This window comes from Cydia amplana, chromosome 5 (genome assembly GCF_948474715.1).
Source record: "Cydia amplana chromosome 5, ilCydAmpl1.1, whole genome shotgun sequence".
Lineage (NCBI taxonomy): Eukaryota > Metazoa > Arthropoda > Insecta > Lepidoptera > Tortricidae > Cydia > Cydia amplana.
In genome coordinates, this window is record NC_086073.1 from 5,552,522 (window position 1) to 5,573,821 (window position 21,300).

At 37.1% G+C, this 21,300-nt stretch overlaps 2 protein-coding genes across 2 annotated transcripts in view; one reads left to right on the top strand and one right to left on the bottom strand.

Annotated features, from left to right (window-relative positions):
* Window positions 1-21,300, bottom strand: part of LOC134647842 (rab3 GTPase-activating protein catalytic subunit) — a 40,970-nt gene that overhangs the window by 13,378 nt on the left and 6,292 nt on the right. The window lies entirely within an intron of this gene.
* Window positions 1-21,300, top strand: part of LOC134647841 (leucine-rich repeat and fibronectin type-III domain-containing protein 3) — a 34,989-nt gene that overhangs the window by 10,495 nt on the left and 3,194 nt on the right. The window lies entirely within an intron of this gene.

The window sequence follows — 21,300 nt, forward strand, 5'->3', positions numbered from 1 at the left end:
ACTCCGCTGGCTTGGTCACCTGGAGAGGATGGGGGAGGATCGTGCTTTGAGAAGAGCGTTTGTTCACACCCGGGCGGAAAACGTCCGTTGGAGTGACCAAAAAGACCTGTTCGCCCTCGGAATACCCAACTGGCGTGAAGTGGCGCATGATAGGGCAGAGTGGCGCTCTCTTGTGTCAGAGCATAGAGAAATATAGTAAGACAAGAGTGCTCAGTCCATACATCTGTTAGACTATTCATTTCAGTGTCTAATACATCTAGCATCGAGTAGCGGAACTATCAGTACTGCTACTTGACAATTAGATGTAGCACCGACCGGAAAGTCTTATGCTGTTGAGATAAGACTTTCCGGTCGGTGCTACATCTATTTTCAAGTAGCAGTACTGATAGTTCCGCTACTCGATGCTAGATGCTAATAGTCTTTTTGGTACTAAAACTGATGTATGGAGTGAGCAATCTATGTATTTTTTTCTCTATGGTCAGAGACCAACATCCTTTTTGGGTCACTGAGCCAGTTATGTGAGTATGTACCAGGGATGTTGCGGATGCAGATTTTTTGACATCCGCGGATGCGGATGCGGATGCGAATATTTAAAGGCTCACATCCGCGGATGCGGATGCGGATGCGGATGTCAAGATTAGGTACTTAGAAAACGTCAAATATTACATTTTTAGTATTGTTTTATTTAAAAAAATGAAACGTTTGGTATTTGAGCAAGAATATAGGTGCGTTATGTTTAATAAAAAGTAACTTGGCCGACTTTTCTGGATCTAGACGATTTCGTTATAGGTAATGACGAAATTACCTAGCACTTACGCCGCCGCTAAGACGTTCCTGTACCGACTTGTTCGACATCCGCATCCGCATAAGCTCCGCATCGATTTTATGCGGATGCGGATGCAGATGCGGATGTTGAAAATAATGCGGAAGTTCCGCGGTTGCGGATGCGGATGTTCGCAACATCCCTGGTATGTACCATGTATGTACCTATGTATATTATATACCTAATATTTTTGAGTCTTTTGACATTAAACAAAAATAAATGTCCGAACTGAATAAGGAAAAGTGAGCATTCTTGCGTTAGGTAAGTGTTGTCACTCCCAATTTGAAACAATTTATCTAACCAATTCGCCTGATCAATAGAGATCAATAGAGTTCGTTCGTGAGTGAGATAAACTAATATCATGAATACCTTAGCGCTTCATCGCCTCATATTTAGAATATTTAAATGCTCTAGTGTTAATCCATGTGTACGCGTGATAGCATCAGCATCAGGCTATCGTCGCGCGCCGCTCGGCATCGCGGTCGCCAACGGCGCGCGTTTTTACGCGGCGACTCGACTAATGTCCGCTTCGATTCATTAACTTGACGCCCCGCATACCGCGCATTTCACACTCCCGCGCTTTTCATACACCACAGGTTACGGTTACTAGACGTCTGGATTCTTCGTTAAACATTACGAATTTTTACTTTGAATTTACAGAAATATTTGGAGCTTTATTCAACAACATTATATAGGTATCCATTTGGTACGTTCCACTGCTGATGCTGGGACGGGCTTCTCTCCTTGTACAAGAACGTTTGGGCTATTTTCCTTTAGATATTCCTTCATCAAGGATCAAATAAGGTGGAAAATATAATATGATGTGTGATTTCGTTCACAAGCAAGGATTACTATGGTCATATCGTGACTTTTAATACCTGTTAATCTATATATATAAATGCAAGTGTCCTGACTGACTGACTGACTGACTGATTCATCAACGCAGAGCCGAAACTACAAAAGCTAGAAAGTTGAAATTTGCACACTAGGTTGAATTTATAAAGTGTACGAGAGATAAGAAGCGATTTTGAAAAATTCAACCCCTAAGGGGGTTAAAAAGGGGATGAAAGGTTGTATGGGGTGCAAGTTTTATTTCAAGCGAGGAATTTGAAACTTTGTAAAAATGTACTATATTAAAAAACAAGAAAATTAATTTCTGCGTGTTCGAAAATTCATCCCCCAAGGTGGTGAAAAAGGGGTTGAAAGTTTGTATGGAGATCAAATATTTTTGTGAGTGTTGGACTTGAAACTTTGTATATGGGGATATTATTATAAGACGGGAAAAGTAATTTCAGCGTTTTTGAAAATTCATCCCCTAACAGGGTTAAAAAGGGGTTGAAAGTTTGAATCCATTACAAATGCTTTGAAACTTCTTAGAAAGGCATAATAGCCGATGACAAAAAAATAAGTAATTGCGACGTTTTAGGTAATTCAACCTCTAAGGGGGTAAAAAAGGGGATGAAACTTTGTCCTGGGGTGCAAATTTTATTTTAAGCTAGGACCTTGAAACTTCGTAAAAATGTACTATATTAAAAAACAAGAAAATTAATTTCTGCGTTTTCGAAAATTCATACCCCAAGGTGGTGAAAAAGGGGTTGAAAGTTTGTATGGAGATCAAATATTTTTGTGAGTGTTGGACTTGAAACTTTGTATATGGGGATATTATTATAAGACGGGAAAAGTAATTTCAGCGTTTTTGAAAATTCATCCCCTAACAGGGTTAAAAAGGGGTTGCAAGTTTGAATCCATTACAAATGCTTTGAAACTTCTTAGAAAGGCATAATAGCCGATAACAAAAAAAGTAATTGCAACGTTTTTGGAAATTCAACCCCTAAGAGGGTTAAAAAGGGGTTGAAAGTTCGTCTTATGGTGCAAATTTTATTTTAAGCTAGGAACTTGAAACTTTGCAAAAAGGTATTGAATTAAGATACAAGAAAACAAATTTCAGCGTTTTTAAAAATTCATTCCCCAAGGTGGTAAAACATGGGGTTGAAAATTTGTACGGATATCAAATATTTTTGAGAGTGCGGGACTTGAATCTTTGTATTTAGGGATATTATTAGAAGACAGGGAAAGTTATTTCAGCGTTTTGTAAAATTCATCCCCTAACAGGGTAAAAAGGGGTTGAAAGTTTGTATGGAGTTCAAATTTTATTTTAAGCTACGAACTTGAAACTTCAAAAAAATATATGTTATTAAAATACAAGAAAACTCATTTCAGCGTTTTTGAATATTCATCCCCTAAAGTGGTGAAAAAGGGGTTGAAAGTTTGTATGGATATCAAACATTTTTTCGAACGCGGGACTTGAATCTTTGTATTTCGGGATATTATTAAAATACAGGAAAAGTAATTTCAGCGTTTTGTAAAATTCATCCCCTAACAGGGTTAAACAGGGGTTGAAAGTTTGAATCCATTACAAATGCTTTGAAACTTCTTAGAAAGGCATAATAGCCGATTACAAAAAAAAGTAATTGCAACGTGTTTGGAAATTCAACCCCTAAGGGGGTTAAAAAGGGGATGAAAGTTCGTCTTAGGGTGCAAATTATATTTTAAGCTAGGTACTTGAAACTTTGCAAAAAGGTATTGAATTAAGATACAAGAAAACAAATTTCAGCGTTTTTAAAAATTCATCCCCCAAGGTGATAAAACATGGGGTTGAAAATTTGTACGGATATCAAATATTTTTGAGAGTGCGGGACTTGAATCTTTGTATTTGGGAATATTATTAGAAGAAAGGAAAAGTTATTTCAGCGTCTGGTAAAATTCATCCCCTAACAGGGTTAAAAAGGGGTTGAAAATTTGTATGGCGTTCAAATTTTATTTTAAGCTAGGAACTTGAAACTTCAAAAAAATATATGTTATTAAAATACAAGAAAACTCATTTCAGCGTTTTTGAATATTCATCCCCTAAAGTGGTGAAAAAGGGGTTGAAAGTTTGTATGGATATCAAACATTTTTTCGAACGCGGGACTTGAATCTTTGTATTTCGGGATATTATTAAAATACAGGAAAAGTAATTTCAGCGTTTTGTAAAATTCATCCCCTAACAGGGTTAAACAGGGGTTGAAAGTTTGAATCCATTACAAATGCTTTGAAACTTCTTAGAAAGGCATAATAGCCGATTACAAAAAAAAGTAATTGCAACGTGTTTGGAAATTCAACCCCTAAGGGGTTAAAAAGGGGATGAAAGTTCGTCTTACGGTGCAAATTTTATTTTAAGCTAGGGACTTGAAACTTTGCAAAAAGGTATTGAATTAAGATACAAGAAAACAAATTTCAGCGTTTTTAAAAATTCATCCCCTAAGGTGGTAAAACATGGGGTTGAAAATTTGTACGGATATCAAATATTTTTGAGAGTGTGGGACTTGAATCTTTGTATTTTGGGATATTATTAGAAGACAGGGAAAGTTATTTCAGCGTTTTGTAAAATTCATCCCCTAACAGGGTTAAAAAGGGGTTGAAAGTTTGTATGGAGTTCAAATTTTATTTTAAGCTAGGAACTTGAAACTTCGTAAAAATATATGTTATTAAAATACAAGAAAAGTAATTTCAGCGTTTTTGAATATTCATCCCCTAAAGTGGTGAAAAAGGGGTTGAAAGTTTGTATGGATATCAAACATTTTTTCGAACGCGGGACTTGAATCTTTGTATTTCGGGATATTATTGAAATACAGGAAAAGTAATTTCAGCGTTTTGTAAAATTCATCCCCTAACAGGGTTAAACAGGGGTTGAAAGTTTGAATCCATTACAAATGCTTTGAAACTTCTTAGAAAGGCATAATAGCCGATTACAAAAAAAAGTAATTGCAACGCTTTTGGAAATTCAACCCCTAAGGGGGTTAAAAAGGCGATGAAAGTTCGTTTTAAGGTACAAATTTTATTTTAAGTTAGGAACTTGAAACTTTGCAAAAAGGTATTGAATTAAGATACAAGAAAACAAATTTCAGCGTTTTTAAAAATTCATCCCCCAAGGTGGTAAAACATGGGGTTGAAAATTTGTACGGATATCAAATATTTTTGAGAGTGCGGGACTTGAATTTTTGTATTTGGGGATATTATTAGAAGACAGGAAAAGTTATTTCAGCGTTTTGTAAATCCCCTAACAGGGTTAAAAAGGGGTTGAAATTTTGTATGGAGTTCAAATTTTATTTTAAGCTAGGAACTTGAAACTTCGTAAATATATATGTTATTAAAATACAAGAAAACTAATTTCAGCGTTATTGAATATTCATCCCCTAAAGTGGTGAAAAAGGGGTTGAAAGTTTGTATGGATATCAAACATTTTTTCGAACGCGGGACTTGAATCTTTGTATTTCGGGATATTACTAAAATACAGGAAAGTAATTTCAGCGTTTTGTATAATTCATCCCCTAACAGGGTTAAACAGGCGTTGAATGTTTGAATCCATTACAAATGCTTTGAAACTTCTTAGAAAGGCATAATAGCCGATTACAAAAAAAGTAATTGCAACGTTTTTGGAAATTCAACCCCTAAGGGGGTTAAAAAGGGGATGAAAGTTCGTCTTAGGGTGCAAATTGTATTTAAAGCTAGGAACTTGAAACTTCGTAAATAGGTAGTTAGGTAGTAGGTTTTATTAAATAGAGGACATGAAAATCTTCTAAGGGGGTTTAGAGGGATTATATCGAGGACAATTTTATTCAGTTAGGGGCTTGAAACTTAGTAGGTTGTGAAAGACAAGTCTCATGCATTGTATAATATTAATAATTAAGAAATGATTAACCGTCCTACCGCAATCTCTTGCTGCATAATGTTCTAAGCTAATGTAGAATATATAATCACCAATATACAAATCCACGCGTACGAAGTCGCGGGCAACAGCTAGTTTATTTATAAATTCACACACCATACGCTATCGTACAAAAAATTACAGTATGTATCTACATATTAACAATAATCAGGCACATTATCAGGATTTGTATCCGGTAACCCTACGTTAGCTCGGCAACCGACCTAGCACGGGGTTCGCTGAAAGAAGAATTCTGATAAACAATTAAACATAATTACATTCGGAACTTTAATTGGCTGATATCATACTTAATAGCACACGTTTTCAGGAAACCGCGCCTGCGAATAATTACCTATGTTTTTACGAGTAGGTAACATCAGGAATCGTGATTGTTTCATCGGAGCTACATAATTATACCAATATTACCAAATATAACCAAAGGGAAGTTAAATTACATTGCAGAAGGGATCCGGAATCCGTCTATTAATCTCTGTTGCAATTATTATCAATCGGATACAGATGTAGAACCGTATCGGGCAAACTTGTTTCTTGTTTGTAAATCTTAAAATCATGCTCATGCTCGATATGAATCTTTAGCTCATTATCAGATTTCTCATAAACATGAAAGTTGTTCCAACAGCCTTCGTTTAACGGCGACTGTTATAAATAAGTCATAATATACTAGTAAACGAGCGGTAGGCAAGATTGACCTACTCGTAGTAAAGATGATGACACAATTCGTGTTAACTGTTTACATCGGTATGTAGGCAGCGGTGCTAATGAACATCGCAGCAGGCAGCTCCCTGCACGATCAAAGCTTCTTCGCGTGGCTGCCCTTACTTAATACGTAGACGCCCATAATTCGTATAGCACTACAAGTAGGTACGTGTGTCAGTACTTACTGTTATGTATCGAACAGTAGCGAGCAGGCACCCGAGCCTAGTCGAGTCGCGCTTTCTTCTCACGGTAACCGTTACACAAGTCTAAACGGACGGAAACCCCATTATACTTTTCCTCTATCGATTAAAATGCGTATATAACTGTATAACAGACACTTAAGTATTTGATATTACAGCAGAAAGTAACCAAAAGTTAGTGCTCGTTACTGAATTACCGATAAATGTTAGGTCCTGGGCTAATAGCCGTACTAGCCGTAGTATTGACATTAAAATAAAATCTGTTTATATGTAGATATGTCATGGGCATCTGTCGTTTAATAATCAAGAGAATTTTTTAAGTTTAAGTTAAGTTACATATTTGACAAGCTTTTCGAATATTTATAATCCGAGGTACAGTGGGCTCACGATGAGGGTGTAATCGAGAGTTAAAGCCCTGTCGATCGTCGTTTGACAGCAACGTGAAATCGGGACGATCAAAATGGGATTTAGAACGTCAATCAGACATGCCGTAATATCGCCTAAGTACGTCCTGACCCCTCCGCCGCCATATACTTGCTGAGATGGGTCAGAAGTCCTCAGAGAATTGTGAGATTGCTTTGTTAACTATGTGAAATGATGGACCTTTAAGGTTCTACTTTTACCAGAAAGTGCGATAACTACCTAGTATAATAGAAATTGCAAAATAGAGTCGATATAAAACGTAACGACGCGCATTGAATTCTTAAAAGTTATTCAAATAGATACCCCGCAAACCATATTGGACACGCGCCATCTTTTCAATCGATTTAATCATATTACTTATGCCAAATGGCGGTTTTATTTCCCGTCATTAGAGTTATCTACATAATAAAATTTACACAATGAACTATTTACAATAAATACAACCTACATACACACAGAACACTACCAGGACCAGTATACTTAGTGAATAAAAAACCTGCCAAGTGCGAGTCGGACTCGCGTTCCAAGGGTTCCGTCCATTAAGTCCGACTCACGCTTGACTGCACATTTCTAATAGGTTTTCCTGTCATTTATAGGTAAAGAACTATTTTGCGTATTTTTTTCAATATTTTAGACCCAGTAGTTTCGGAAATAAAAGGGGGGAATGGTAATTTTTTGCCTATTTTCTTGAATAACTGCTATTTATCCTAAAATTATAAAAAAAATTTGGAATTCTTACAATGAGTTCTTTCATTTGATATGTAACACGATAGGTATAGTTTGAAAAACTTTATTTTTAGGATTCCGTACCCAAAGGGTAACCGGGTAAACCGGGTAAAGGGTAAACAGGACCCTATTACTAAGACTTCGCTGTCCGTCCGTATTTCACCAGGCTGTATCTCATGAACCGCGATAGCTAGACAGTTGAAATTTTCACAAATGATGTATCTCTGGTGCCGCTATAACAACAAATACTAAAAATAAAATAAAATAAATATTTAAGGGGGGCTCTCATACAACAAACACGATTTTTTTTGCTCTATTTTTTGTTGATGGTGCGGAAGCGGAACCCTCCGTGCGCGAGTCCGACTCGCACTTGGCCGGTTTTTTTTTTAATTTTCTCATTTACCCCTCAAAAATGGCCTCCATATTTAAAATTCATTTGTTTACGTTACACGTCCGTCTTTGGGTCACAAACTTACATATGTGTGCCAAATTTAAACTTAATTGGTCCAGTAGTTTCGGAGAAAATAGGCTGTGACAGACGGACAGGACAGTTTTTTAGAGTTCCGTACCTCAAAAGGAAAAACGGAACCCTAATAGGATCACTCGTCTGTCTGTCTGTCCGTCCATCTGTCACAGCCTATTTTCCCTACTGGAAACTACTGGACCAATTAAGTTGAAAGGCACACATACGAGTATGTAAGTTTGTGACCCAAAAATGGACGTGTAACGTAAATAAATGAATTTTAAATATGTAGGCCATTTTTGGGGGGTAAATGAGAAAATTAAAAAATAAAATTTTTCAAACTATAGGTATCGTGTTACCTATCAAATGAAAGAGCTCATTGTAAGAATCTCAAATATGTTTTTTTTTATAATTTTAGGATTAATAGTTTAGCAGTTATTCAAGAAAATAGGCAAAAAATTACCATTCCCCCCCCCCCCCCCCCTAAACTCCGGTCCGAAACTACTGGGTCTAAAATTTTGAAAAAAATACACAAAATAGTTCTTTACCTATGGTGGACAGGAAAACCTATTAGAAATGTGCAGTCAAGCGTGAGTCGGACTTAATGTACGGAACCCTTGGATCGCGAATCCGACTCGCACTTGGCCGGTTTTTTTTCTTTTGAGGTACGGAACCCTAAAACAAGAAAGTGAAAATATTGTTTAACTTGGCATTGTCAAACCGTTCCGCCGCTTTCATTACATACATGGTCCATTTCACATTAACGAGAGTAAAATTGGGAACCTTCACACATAGCCATTGGCAATTAAGGTAAATTGAAAGAAATCTGCCATTAAGACCTTTATATGAAGCAGGTGGAAGTAATAGGAATGAGTGTAGGCGGCGAGAAACAATTGTCAGCGGAGAAAGCCCAGGCTGGGTCACGGGCGCAGCGTCGCAGCTGTGGTAGCATTCCGGCTGCTTGCTAACCGAACCAATATAACAACGCACTTCGACTGCGCGCTGTTTATACCTACTGAAGAGTCTCGCGATCGGTATACTGGTTAGTCGCCTGAGTGGGCTCGCCCGTTATCACGCAAACAATGGGAATGCACAGCCTGGTGATACCGGCAATCAGCACAATGAACAACAAGTCATTAGACGACTGTGGCTACATTACCTACCGCAATTGACAATTTGGTGTACATTTCACTTTTTGTAAACAAAAGCAGCTACTGGAGAGAGTACTTGTAGTATGAGCGTATGTTTTACGTGGTGAGAAAGGTTGTTAGGGCTCTCGAGAATGAACACAGGTCATGTTTTGTATGCACTGGACCTGTGTTTGTACAGCGAGCTGGTAAATTGCATGGACATATGTATCATCATAATTAATGCCATCAATAATAGTCGACAATACTCATATGACGTGTCTGTAGTTGCAAGAGCCCATATTTGGCAAGTGTTTGCTTCAGTTGACATCAATAAAATATTTACAAAGCTTGTCCCATAAAACGTTTCCTAGTCATTCATTGGAAAAAATAGTTAGTACAGCATATTAAATAGCGCGATGTTCCTCTCGACGGACAACTAGGCGACTCACGCCGATACCGCACGCTCCAGAAGCATAATGACCGACATTACAGTCCGGTTAAATGGCCACAACGGAACTGCCGCAATAAATGCTCAACTAGTTGTGCGGTTAAGAATATCATGAGCTTGTTTATGCAGATTACCTCTAGCAACTTTGTCGTCCAGTCTAAAGCGTAACATTAAGCAACTCGATCTATCTCGTAAGCCTTATTTAAATATTCTTGGGACGAAAATTATCTAGCAACAAAAAAGGTAGGTAACCTAACCACAAAGGACTAAAATAAAAAAGTGAATCAGTTCCCTGCTCTGTCGCTATGTTTGTCGCCGGCAACAAATCCGCGAAGGAACTCGAGCTGTGTTCTAATTTGGGCAAAAATTACTTCAGTACTGCCTTTTTTGTCGCATCACGCGTGTGGCGTATCGTGTGTGGCGCGACACCGTGAACCTTGTCGGAATGCACGAAGTTTGATATTGGGCAGTACCCGCGCGCGTCAGTTGACGTCTTCGGCGTTCAAAATGTTAAACACACACTTTTATGAGTGTCCGGAAGGTCAGGTAGAGATAGAGGAGTCTGCATGGGTTCAAGCGATTACGTAATGCGTGCATAAAAGATTAATCTATAAATTTGTAATTTTGCACTGCTTGTGTTGTCAATTTTGACTTCAGATTTGACAAACAAGCAAATTAACAAAACTGAAAATCAGGCTGATTACATACCTAGGTAATTACCTAAACAGCTAAACACCCACCTCCAACAATGGACACAAACAACTCCACACACATTGAGTCGCAAACAAATGGACCTAGGTAATATGCATTAATATGAACCTATCTGGGGGCACGGCAGTGCCCCCGGCAAAGTCGAGCAAATATACCTATACATAAAACATGCAAATAGATATTTAAAGCATTAGCCTTCCTTATTCGCCATGTTGCTTATTACCAGAAATGTCGTCATTCTGCTTGTGATTCACAGGAGAAAGGTACAAACCGCGACCATGACTTATCGGAGTCGTGCCAATGCTGAATCACAACTTTCGCTGTGGATGTGACAAATTGCGTTTTTAAAATTGTCTTTGTTTAGGAGAGATCTCATATTGTGCAACTCGTTAACTCCTAATTCATGATGTGATCGCGTTGACGAAGTGCGTCATATGCTATTCTCGTGACAGTCTTAATTTTGTAGGCCTTTGGCATCTACGGTAAGTACCTAATGGAGACTCGTCTTCAACATTTGGCTTAGGATTTTGGTGTTTTAGACAATTCAGACTATATTCATTTAACCAGGGGCTCACTTTAATGTAGTAAAAAATCCGAAAGTGTGTGTGTAAAAAATCCGAAACTTTATCGCGTTCCATTTAATATTTCTTACAAAAAAAAAGTACGTACGTTTTCCACCTACCCACGGAAGTCTAGAAAAGACGTATTTCGTCGTCTTCGTCGTCGTAAATATTACACGATTTCCGGCTATTTCTCAAACTCAGAATTACGACGACGACGAGTAAGTCCTTACCGACTCCCATCTTGCCTAATACCTGTAGGTAGTCCCTCAAAACAATGAATTCGGGTCACTTCATATGGATAATTCTAATTTCTATATAATGGGACTCTTTTTTATTCCTCTTGAGTACAACCAACCACCAATACAACCAATACAAAACAACAACAAGCTTGAGGGGTGTGCATAATTTTAATTGCTTTATTCAATATTGTAATATTAACCAAGTAGCTGAAAAACCAATTAAAGCTTATAAATAACGCTAAAAGTTGTCACGAAACTTATCTCTGGAGCCAATTGCGGTTTGTCAGTTAGTTATTCCCAACATTCCAGGCGGAGTGACGGGGGCATGAAACTTTAATGGCGTATCTTGGCAGAGCTTGCGATAAATTTATAAAGGGAGCTACAAACTTTTATACCCATAAAATATTGAGAGCGAAGTAAGAAGTAAAACAATATAAATCTCCTGCAGATTGGCAATGCAAATTTGATGATATACCTACCTACTGCTGACCTATTCATGTTCAAAATAATCAAGACAAACATTATCCGACATAAAATATTGAACTGAAACTAAGAATAATCCTATTTGCATCGTTACAGTCGTTACCACGATTAATCAGAATTTGTGATTCAATTCGCCTCGCCCCGCTAAAATGCAGATAATATTGAAATGCAAACAGGCATTCGCCAGTGAATAATCGAGCGAGTTTTAAAACTTTTAAATAGTAGTTTTATTTGACTATTTATAGTGAGTAGGTATATTTATATTATTTATTTAACCGCGCTTTTGTAAACACACACCCACTGAAGCGCGGTTGATATCGTTATCTGCACTCGTTTCATTCATAGTCCAACGTGAATGCGAATTGTATCCGCGTCTATCGGCGCCTTGATTGCTTCAGAGGAAATAGATTGGAGCGGCTTTTATTGCAAGATTTGCAAGCTTTTATTTAACTTGCACTGTATGTACTTATATGTACCTATAAGCTCTTAGTGTAGTTGCGTAGCAAAATGGGTAATCGAACTGTTATTTAGTATCAGGGATATAAATCAAGACTTTGAAAATTGCTTTTAGAAATTTCTAACCGTTTAAATTCACTTTTCAGTCCATATAACGTGAATATGGAGAACAATTAACATTATTTTTAAACATGTATTGGATCTGTGCGATGGACACCCGGTACCGTGTAGAGATCATAATTATCTTTATTTAGTTTGATGCGACCCTAATAGTTTTCCGTATTTTGTCAGTACCTTACCCATACAAACACCTACTAGAGATACCAACGTGCTATTGATATTATCATGTGCATTTACTTCTTTCATTTCAACGTAATTTCTAATTGTATCCGCATCTACCAGTGACTTGATTGCTTCGCAGTCACAAATTGTATAGCGGCATTTTTTCTATAAACACCGAGACGATTCTGCACGTTGGGATGTTATGCTATGCCAAACGTTTAACCGAGCCTATAAAAGTCGACCGCGTATAAGACACAGTATAAGTGTGCTCTCCGAGTACGCATAGCTTTTACGGCGATTGAGGACCTGTGTTATAGTGGTCAGTCGTAACTTTCGCCTCGCCCGCTCTAGATAAGCGTTTGTAATGGTGATCCAGTCTCGTGCCGCATAAGGATCGTGTCTTGAATTATCCCGCGGCGTAATTTGCGGACGTGCGTCGAATAGCCTATGGAAGTGGATGCGCGGCGGCACACTCCCGAACAGAGACCAGTATAATATAGACTGCTAATGGATCATACACGATCAGACCAACTAAAGTTGTCTCGTTTGCTGCTAAAAGTTAGGATAACGGACTCTAATTCCTTGTTGTAAGTAGGTTCATATAAAAAAACCGGACCAGAACCGGGAATTTCTAGATCTCGCCATACAATTTTAAACATATACAATAGCTATAGTTAAGTTATTACTTATGTCGCCTAAAACTGGTCTTGGCGAAGTTCAATCAATCAATCAATCAAACATTTATTGCACCATGGTTACAACAAGAGATGTTACAACATTTATACAAGTAAGTACCTCATGAACCCTAAAAGGGTATGACAAACATTTCCTTAAACTAAGATTTATAATATTTACATATGTAGCAGCACAAAAAGTGGCATCGTATTAAATTATATAAATAGAACTAATAAATTACATATTAAAGCTATCTGCGAAGAAATCATTAATAGAATAATACACTTTTCTCGCAAGGAACCATTTCAATCTTTTTGCGTATGTTGTATCCCTTTCCTCTGCCTTTATAAAGTCTGGAATATGATTGTAGCATTTATAGTTGCTGCATATAGAGGTCTTTTCCTATATATTTGTAATTTAGGCGCGGGTAGCTCAAGTTTGTATTTTATCCTTCGATTTGGCAGCTGTTTGAACAAGTGTATGTTTTTTTTTTTGACATAAATACATAATTCTAAAATATAAAGACATGGTAGCGTAAGTATGCCGTGCTCAAAAAAATGTGGCTTGCAGCTATCGGGTTCTTGGATACCCACCAATATACGAACGCATTTTTTCTGCATAACAAATATGTCGTGTGCACCTGTACTGTCGCCCCATATTACAATCCCGTAACGTAGCCAAGACTGTGTAAAGGCATAGTAAGCTGACAGTGCTGTACCAAAGTTTGTTGTTTTCCGGAGCGTAAAGAGTCCGTACAGAAACTGAGATATTTTCGTTTTAACGCATGCGATGTGAGTTTTCCAGTTGATATGGTTATCTAGAGTAGGTAACACCTAGGAGTTTGAAATGCTCTACTTCTTCAATTTCCGTGTTATCTAGTGATAATTCTAATTGTAGAGGCGTTTTTTGATGAGGATAAAATTGTATTAATTTAGTTTTATTTGTATTTATTATTAAATTGTGGTCGCGCATCCATTCATTTATATTATTTAAGGTTTGTGTTAGTTTCACATTGCAATTTTCCGTATTATTGAAATCAAAAAGGAGAGAAACGTCATCTGCAAATAAAGTGCATTTGGCATCGATCTCCTTCGGGAGATCATTAATATATATAATAAAAAGAGGAGACAAACTAAAACACTTCCCTGTGGGATTGAGCCTTGTGCTTCTATAATATTTGACCGAATGATTTCCATCTCATTGGTAGACGGATTTAGGTATTCGATTTGAACGAGCTGCGTTCGCTTCTCTAGATAAGATTTGAACCAGTCATGAGCTAAACCTCTATAGCTGGTCAAGCAAATCTTGTCGTTAAAAAAAGGGATATCATCAATTCCTGTGCTATATGTGTTCTTGAGTCCACGTATAATTTTAAACACCTCTAGTTCAGATACTGAGCGTAAGTACATCGATTTAGTAACTGGAGTGCGAAGTGGGCGACCGCGCGCAGTAACTACGGGGTTTCCTTGATGTGATTCCTGACCAGCTTAAATAGATGCAAAGAAATCGTTAAACGTGTTTGCTATGACCTTAGGATTTTCTGTTAGTTCTGGACTGTATAAAAATATTGGACGTTTTTTTCTCAAATTTTCTTTACTTTTGGGTACGGAAGACAAATTAGAACCTATAAACTGTGTAGTAAAGATCCCTAATCGCCATAAAGTACTTCATCCGATAAGAACTGTTACCAAGATAGGTGAGTGTGAATCAGCTATTCTTGTCATTGTTGTAGACGGTAGAGATTAGAGACCTACTTTCTCAGTTCCACATTCCACACAATATTTGTATGGCGCTTCGATATTCGCTTACCCGTGTTATGACACTATGATATATCTTGATCAATTGTTTTATGTAAGTAGGTAAGCGAAGGCTTTGAACCTCGTTAAAGTGATATCATCTACTGTTTTTATCTCTGCTGGACGCTTTTTTGTGCCCGTGCAGATTTATTACTAGGTAGTGTTGGTTGGTACTTCTTTTTTGATAGTCTCTGACCCGATATATTTAGGTAGGTACTAATAATACGAACATTAGGAGCGTTATTCGTGACGCAACGCGCAATATAAATATATTTCGCGCTGGGGGCAGGAGCAATAGGGATGTCAAACTCTGATTAGAAATTAACCGGACGATTTCACTCGAACACTGGTTGCATGTTTCTATGATATTACTTTTCAAACTTAACAACCTCAACCAACCACCTTCCACCAGCCTAATTCCCAATAAATAATTAGAGATTATGACAAAAAATTACATACAATTATATTATGTATACGTACTATATGTACTTCATTTAATTATAATCAGACAAATATAGAAGTTTTTGTGGCCAAATAAAGTGATTGACAAATAGTATTTTATGCAACCGTTGAGAGGTCAAAAAAGGCGAGTGGCGTGAGTAACAATTTGAGGCGAAGCCGAAAATTGTTAATAAAGACGCCACGAGTATTTTTTGACTCGGTTAAAGAACGTTGCATACAATACTTTTTCTACGACCAAGCACTTATTTTGAAATAAAATTGTAAATTTAACAAATATAGTGTGTCAAAGTCTGTTTGATTTCAAACATAGACAGAGAGAATCATACTATCTTTGTCTAACACTAGTACTAGCACCCAAAAGATAAGGATGAGTATAGTTTTATTTGTTCCTATTTACTAACAAGATTTGGTTGACCCAGTATATTTCAAGAATGAATGAATGAAATTTAAAAAAACATGTCTATGGTTCACTTATTTGTCAGAGATGACATTTAAAATAAGGTTGGCAACACTGTATTTCATTCAATATTTTTTAAATGACAAATAAAAGTACGGGAGTAGAAAAATGGAATATCGACATGACTGTCTGTTATCGATGTTATCTTAACGTTATAGATATTCATTACACGTAGAACAAGAGACCGCGAAATACACAACACGTTCGATATCTTCTTCTCTTTTGTTATAATTATTGGTAGTTTTTTATTCTTTTGGCACTACTTATATACTACAGTTTACGTTTAGGTACAAATAGAATCTTGAGCGTTGCGAGGTTTTCAAAGCTCGAGAGTTAAACAAAATTTGCCCCCGAGTGAAACCCAAAATTTTTCACCACACCAACGTCACCAACCCGAAGAAAATGTTAACTGTAATATATCAATCAAAATCATCATTTATAAAAGTCAATTCTATCAGCAAACATAAGAAAACAACTCAACTCACAATTTACATTTGATTACTTTGCCTCACATGTGAATAAAATGCAACTTTGCTATCAGTTTTTGAACAATCATGAGAGCCTTTACCAGTTGGTGTGGTGAAAAGAAGTTACGTACCGCTTTGTAATTGATTTGCATTCTTGAATTTTCTCGGTAATTCACCTACAGCATCTTTTAAATATTAATCTATGAATTATCGATGTTTCATTTTGTCAATTACTTTATTTTGCCACAAAAACTTCTAGTCTTCTACTCGTATCGTGTATCTGCTTATAATGATCTAGACATGGGTAACTCCGGAGTGATAGATAAAAAAAGGTATTTGTTATGTGTTGTCGAGGGAGTTAAAATATGTAATGTTTTGTTTCTTAAAAGTTAGATTTGAACTATGCAAACTAATTTAGGTCATATTATGATAAGTTTAAGGATCTACAAAAACGTGTTTGCAATTTCCAGAGTTCAACAAAATTAACGTTCGATTTGGCATCGTTCATTTCGATGGGATTAGAGTGTATTTCTTTAGGTAAGTATTTAACAAAATGTAAACAAATCGCAATAAGGTATTTTATTAGGAAAGAAACAATGTCGCCACGTTATAATAACTACTCTCTCTCTCACTCTCATGACTCAAAGTCAGCAAGTGCCGATGTTGCGAGCGGGACGGCTGTTACACACGGATATAAAGATATAAAAGAGTGATACATATCCCAATGATAATAGTTATTTGTACAACAAGAGATCAAAGTTTGATATTTCTTCGAGTGCTTATTTTGAGTCCCGTGCAAGCGAAAGATTTTATACTCGCTACGCTCGTGAATCTAATTTAGAATCTTGAGCGTAGTAAGGGACTCAAAAGCTCACGAGATGTAAATAACTTTGATCTCGTGTAGTTCACAAAACTTTTCACCTCAGCAGTGAGAACATATTAGAGAACCCGAAAAATGTATTCCTTCTTCATCACTTACCTCTATTCACTCATGTTTTCTTAAGATATACCAACAATTAAATTTTCACCTCAGCAGCTCGAACAAGGGTACTTTGCTACTTAAAAACAGTGAGCTATTATATTTTGCTCACTGTTTTTTAAGTAGCAAAGTACCCTTGTTCGAGCTGCTGAGGTGAAAAAAGATATATACTTATATCAATCTTTTCCCTCTACTGACACATTTCGCCCATGTCTATAATGATCTTTTCAAAAAATAGGGGTCAGTGGAATTTAGGCCCGTCAAGCGTAACAGTGGTTACGGACTTCACGCAGTCGCATGTCCAATCCAATCATCATTCCCCGTTAACCTTTGGAAAGATCAACACGGTTGTGTTCACAGCGGGTATCGTACATTCCACGATGAATAAGCGTTAGCTAGTTTCATTCTGCTAAAGTGCCATCTAGTGAGGAATTGAGTAACTAATTTACTTTAAGAAACTTGAATAATTATAAATACAATAAATAAATGTCATGAAATCTTACATTTGTTTTGTATGAAAAGAGAAAATATTTTAATAGTTGGAGTTTTTAAGTACCTAGCTTAAGTGACATTAAAAAACGTCAACCGCAATGAAAAGACGAGGAAGACAGAGGTCAGTAGCGCCATCTGTTGGCGTCAGCTATAAAGTTTGTTATCAGTATGCCTGATAGTGCCTGATTGATGCTGGCAGTTTCACATAACTACATCATTCTAACATCAAAGGAAGGGTAGGTGTTATCCACAACATAAAAGAAAAAAAGACAAATAAGTACGACAAAAAAATAACATTCTGAAATCATACGGGCATCGCCGAGAAAAATTAAAATGTTCCAGAAAGTTTGACATACTCGTACCACCCGTTCGGTCCCGACCCCGACTAAATTTAGACGCTTTCCAGTTAACTCGCTTTCAATTTAAGAGTTTTGTACCGAGCGGCAGGTGGATGCCAAAAGTTGAAAACAATAAAATCTGCTGGTCGCATCGGCCGTGTCAGAGGTACGACACCGATCTGATGGAACTGCGCAAAGTTTAATAGAACTGTCATTCAACAAACCACGCTGGGGAATCATTTATAAATGACGGGTTGATGACGTCTGCGCCACAGATGGTTCAATACAAATATGTAGGTATAAATTATTAGCAGCCATCCATGTACTGATTGTACTTTGTACTACACATGTTGTCACTGTAACACACAAATCTAGGAATGAAACCATAAATACAATAACCCAGGGAAGATACAGCGACATACATACACCCGAATAAATCCAAAACTGACAGCAGTTTTTAAGAGACAACTTTACTAATATGGCACTTTTACTAATGACTAAGATTGCTTAAGCCGTGCATGTCGGATAAGTTCCTACACGGGAACTAATCCAGGATTGCATCAGCAGAGCAATTTGCTGCACCAAAGTTCGTAACTACTTTCGTCTCGGGGAAGCAATAAGGCTCTATACTAGGTGTTCTTAAGAAAATGATTATAACACAAGGGTGTACTTAAAACAAAAAGATAATCATAATAAATTAATTTCAAGAACCGCAAAACAAGGCTTACAAATCAAGAGTCGCGCAACTCACGCCAAGTTGTTTAAATTCTCAAACCGTGACACAAAATTTAGCAAATTTATAAATAAGCAATTATCATAATTTCACTTTTTAAATTTTCAATTTAATTAATTGGGTTTTTAAATAAATAATGATGAGTGGTTAGCGAAACCGCCATGTCATCGTTGTTGGTAGTGAGTGAACGAGCGCGGGCTCAAAGCTACGAGACGCGAAAGTGAATCGCGTAAGCTCGCAGCGGTCCCGTTAGCGGCGAAGTCGAACATCGTAACTTCGTAGGTGCTTTGTAAACGCATGCAAATGGGCCAGTGTGACGTGCCTCACGTGCCACCTCAACGCAGGTGCCATAAATAGGAGTATCATCAACTCAAAAACTTATACATATATTATATTTGAATTTTGACGTAAACGCAGTTGACCCAATATCAGTAATATTATACACTACAGCATTTTAATAAATATTATACACTAATACACTTATTTTCTTGACAAAAAATAATGGATAATTTTTTGAAGTATGAAAAAAAACAATATAAAGTACTTATACTCGTACATACATGTCTGGATAGACGCAAGAGGTATTGATTGTGAGTGTAATCTGATACTATCGTTTGTCCACAAACAACAGTCAATTATTTCTGGACGTCGGCAAATGTTTGCCGCAGCCTGTCAGCCTGTGTGGGTAGGTAATGTTAATGAAAGGAGCGAATACTACTTGCACCATGTTACGATCTTACGATATAGATGCAAACGACTTTAAAGAATCACATTAAATTCACACGTACCTAATAATACTTTGTCCGTATTTCATTAAAATTATAATAAAAATAAGTCAATCCAATAATGTAGGTATGTGATTTGTGTAAATATAGAAATCTCCATAATAAATAAAGAGTATTGCAAAAATACTCAAGAAAAGGTATTTCGCAATAAAGAGTAGGTACCTATATGTATTGTATTGCACGAATAAACTTATGGCTACCTAATACACATCATCATCAATCATCACCCGGAAGCAATATTTTGTGGATAACCACAAAACCTATAACGATAACGACCTTTAGGTCTCATAAACTACAGTGTTCCGTGCTCAACGATGTGCACTGAGGAAGATCTCCTGAGGGCTACACCCCGAGGACTATAGAAGTGGCAAAGCATTAATTGGCAAACAAAAATTTAGTTTTAATTAAGAAATTTGATCCCTTTACACGAACAAGAAAAAACTACAAAAAAAAAGTAAATGTTGAAAATCACCAGAATACATTTTATTGCCGAATGCCCTTGCGCTTGTGTAATAAACAATCAGTATTTCATGTTAGCAGTAAATCATTTCCTGGCGTTTCAGTAATCTCGCATTCCCGACAGCGGATCAAAATTCTTAGCATGTCATGCACAGTTCTACATTTGGTAACCCTCGTCCCTTGAATAAGTAGGATGAGCGCGTGGTAGGAAAAGCCCGCGTTTCCCGGCCGGGCGGCGGCTGCGGCCGCCACGCTGCATTTCCCTGCAACGGTCCATGCACCGCTTGATTGCCGCTCGTAACATGCGCCGTGGTTTTCTTGTACATAGCTTTATTAGGAGAAACGCGTAGTTTTATTATACGTGTGTTCACTTTAATTCTGTAATAATCGATACACTTTACCACAAAATAGTTAAGCTCGATGTTACTATCATCGTTTTCTAAAATGGCACCTATTAAGATCAACGCTACAACGATACTATTGTAGGTAGGCCATCAATTTATTTCCTTAGTTTTACCCCACAGAGTGTGACAACGAGACAAAGATGTGGAAATGCAAGCGAATACGCATTGCTTCCACAAGAAATCGAAATAGGTAACACGATTCGAGTTTTTCTATTGAATACAATAACACACGTGTCACGTGCATTAGTGAAACTTAATAAATACCTAAGTTATGTAAAAGCTTATTCAAATATGCACCGAGGAACGGAAAGTGAGCATAGCAAGACGTCTTCAACAAATAATTAAACACGTGACGTGAGACGTGAGGTGAGGTGAGGATGAGTGGAGCGGAAAGACACAGTCGTGGAGAAAATGTCACCGAGTGGATTCCTCGCCTGTCCAATTAGAGCTCACACAACGCTTTGCAAGAGTCTCGTGAAATCTTCATTTCTGGCGCTTTTCTAATTATAAGGCAGTTTTCTTACTTACTCGGGTTATTTATGCCTTGAATTAGCGTTTGTGTGAAGAAAAGTGAGATTCCTCAGCAATTCATTTTAGAAATATCTAGTATTTACCTATTTAAATAATCTTGTATCCAAACCAATATCATTTATGTATGTGTAGCCTACTTTGACTTGGTGAGAACAGTTTAGACTTTAGAGCAAGGGCGGATTGCATCGACTATAGGTATTTGACAAACTGAAACCATTTTACCGAAATGAAATAACGACGCGGAAATTTAGCTATCGACTTTTACATACTTTTCGATTTTTACCAGTTCTAGGTCCGCACTAAGTTAAAAT